A 3,599-nucleotide genomic window follows, 5' to 3' on the forward strand; every position below is an offset into this window, starting at 1 on the left:
ACCATATTAATTTCCGTGTGACTGGCGCAAAGCGCGTTTAATATGTTGTCCACCGTTTTCTGCACCAAGTTGAAATAGAGAAACAGCATGTTCCACAACTGATCGAAGTGTTTCCGGGTTCACTTCCAGAATGTGTTGTGTAATGCGTGCCTTCAATGCATCTAAGTTTGCAGTCAGAACACTGTACACAAGATCTTTCAGATAGCCCCACAGCCAGAAGTAACACGGATTAAGATCAGGTGATCGGGACGGCCAGGCTGTAGGGAAATGGCGGCTGATAATTCTAGCATTTCCGATATGGCGCTTCAGCATCAGCTTAACTGGATTTTCAATGTGCAGAGGTGCGCCATCTTGTAGAAAAATGATTCCATCCATACATCCTCGCTGTTGGAGAGGTGGAATGACGTTGTCGTGCAAAAGGCTCTCATAGCGCCTTCCAGTGAAGGTACAGGTGACAGGACCGGAAGCACCTGTCTCTTCGAAAATGTACAAGTATGGCCCTTTGATAAATGGTGCCGTAAACCCGCACCACACACTGACCTTTTCAGGATGAAATGGTACCGGTTGAATTGCCTGTGGATTTTCCGTTGCCCATATTCGACAATAGTGTGTATTGACATATCCTATCAGATGGGAAGTGGGCTTCGTCTGTCCACTAAATCTTCCACTGGCAATCATTGTCCACTTGGATGCGAGCAAGAAATTCTAAAGCAAAGGCCTCTCTTGCTGACAGGGCAACAAGAAGCACCTCGTGCACATGGGTAATTTTGAATGGATAGCAAAGAAGTATGTTTCGTAGGATTTTACGCACCGTACTCACGGGTATGTCCAATGTTCATGTAATTCTCCGTGCGCTACACTTTTGCACACCACCACTTGTCTCCTCCTGCATTGCTGTGGCCACCGCTTCCACTGATTCGAATCAATTCGTTTCTTCCCTCTACCAGGTTGCACACCAAAAGAACCGGTGTTTTCGAATTTCAGATTCATTTTCTCCACACCCACGGCAGTCATAGAACCAATGCCTTTTTTCAAACCCTTCAGCGTCCGGAACTTCTGCAGGGAGAGTTGTGCACAGTCATCGTTCTTGTAATACAGCTTTACAAGCAGAGAGCGATCCTACATTGAGACAGTCATGGGGAACGTCGGAGACACAAAAGGAGAAAAAAACGTGTACCCGGCTTGTTTACACCAACTTCAATGTGCCGTGCGCATGACAGGTGTTTTCATTTACGTATTCCGACACATACAGCGCCATCTATCGATCAATTTTCACACAATTTTTTTCTTCTGTCATACGTTTCCCCCTTCTCCTAGAATATTCCGTTGCAATTTGACGTTATTCAGACCAGTGGTGTTATTTCTATAGCATTTTGAAAGTTTAATTATAATCACCCTGTATATACAATATAACGCATTCGTATACGGTGCTTTATTCCTTGACAGAGTATTGCCTAAAGTTTTCGTGTGTTGATTAGGGATAAATGGTTAATTTGGCCCTCGGGATGTACAAGAGTTTAATCGTTTAATCGACACTTTAACAAACGTTCACGTTATTTGCTTCAAATCCGGTAAATCGATTAATTAAATTTACAAAATACGTCTTGAGAACATTTTAAAACCGTACGTCGGCGGCAACAAGTTTCGTCAGATACTGTTTTTCTGGCATACCTGAACTAATATTGTGACGTATTACAGCATGTTTATGGATGGCGAGCGTCAACTCACTTTCACAGTAGAAGTAATACCGTCAAACTGCAACCTGTGTGCTAGCAGTGTGATGTTTATTTTTACCGTCTAGTTAAAACCTTATTTCGGGGCTTCAAAATAGTAACCTTCTTCTGGAAACCCTGCGGGAATTGCTAAACTGCAATAACCATTCACGACATAGTTCGTGATCAAGTTTCAGCACCGATTTTTCAGGCAATCGTGTGCATGGTACGCATGCTTTAAATGTAAACTTAGTGAATTTTCCGACGAATTGTCGAAAGCAACGACGTAATTGCGCGAAGATTGCATTCGTTAGATGTTCTTGGTGCAGCGAGTATATTTGCTTTGAAAGTTTTTTATAACGAATTGTTTAAAAGAAATGGAGGACATATGTCAAAGTGAGTGAAACAGCCGTTGTAAAGGAACCAGGATAAACATTTTTGGTTCTTTATTTGTCTACCTTATTATTATTCCTTATTGATTTACTTGCCTTACTAAACCTTCTATTGCGAAACGGAAAAGGGCAAATGAAAAAAAAATTAATGCGCTTGATCATGGAACACAAGTTCCCCGCTCCCCAGCTGAATGCCGTCGTCACCACACCAGTGGCACTTCCGCTGCATGGCGTTTGCGTTACGGGTTCATAAGCGACACTCAGAAAAATTTTTCCTCGAATTCTGGGACAATATGCTTTTGCCGACTCCGTATATGATGACGAAAAATACTCTGTTTTTAATTACCTATCGATCCCGTCAGGCTGGCCGGTGTGGCCGAGCGGCTCTAGGCGCTACAGTCTGGAACCGGGCGACCGCTACGGTCGCAGATTCGAATCCTCCCTCGGGCATGGATGCGTGTGATGTCCTTAGGTTAGTTAGGTTTAGGTAATTCTAAGTTCTAGGGGAATGATGACCTCAGCAGTTAAGTCCCATAGTGCTCAGAGCCATTTTTGATCCCGTCAGTTCTGAGTCGATTGCGAGTCATGAAGTATATTTATTTATTGATTATTTAGACTGACCATGTTAAATGGTCTCTTACATCTATCCATGAACAACACATACCAAAGATATTACAGAAAGATTCAAAGGAATAATAATAATAATAACAATAACAGCAACAATAATAACAATGTCAATAATTAAGAATTATAGAAGTTTGGACATTTGTGGTAAGGTATTATGGGACCAAACTGCTGAGGTCATCGGTCCCTAAGCTTACACACTACTTAACCTAACGTAAACTAACTTAAGCTAAGGACGACACACACACCCATGCACGAGGGAGGACTCGGACCTCCGACAGGGGCAGCCGCGCGAACCGTGACAAGACGCCTCGGCCCGCGAAGCTATCCTGCGCGAAAAAAAGAAAAAAATTATAATAATTTATTCTAATTAAGATACTAATAATTGACTGTAGAAATAAGAATGAAAATAATACTTGACACTAATAATAATGATAATTATTGTAAAGGGCATGAAGAATGATATTGTTTAGTTTACCATACTTAAATACATGTTTATTACTATAGAGGCGGAAGGGACAACGAAAGAGAAGAAGATTAAAATAGCAATGGCTACGACAGAAAAGAACTTAGATAAATAACTCTGCCAACATTGGGGAGGAAGAAGTTATGGAGGAGAAGCTCGAAAGAAAATGCTATTTTATATTTCTATAGTGAGTGAATTGGCAGTGACACCTTCTTACAGGCTGTAGCTGTGTTACGTCGCTTAGGTTCAAATGGTTCAAATGGCTCTGAGCACTATGGGACTCAACTGCTGAGGTCATTAGTCCCCTAGAACTTAGAACTAGTTAAACCTAACTAACCTAAGGACATCACAAACATCCATGCCCGAGGCAGGATTCGAACCAGCGACCGTAGCGCGTCGTTTAGG

The sequence above is a fragment of the Schistocerca americana genome, chromosome 2 (assembly GCF_021461395.2).
Source record: "Schistocerca americana isolate TAMUIC-IGC-003095 chromosome 2, iqSchAmer2.1, whole genome shotgun sequence".
Taxonomy (NCBI): Eukaryota; Metazoa; Arthropoda; class Insecta; order Orthoptera; family Acrididae; genus Schistocerca; species Schistocerca americana.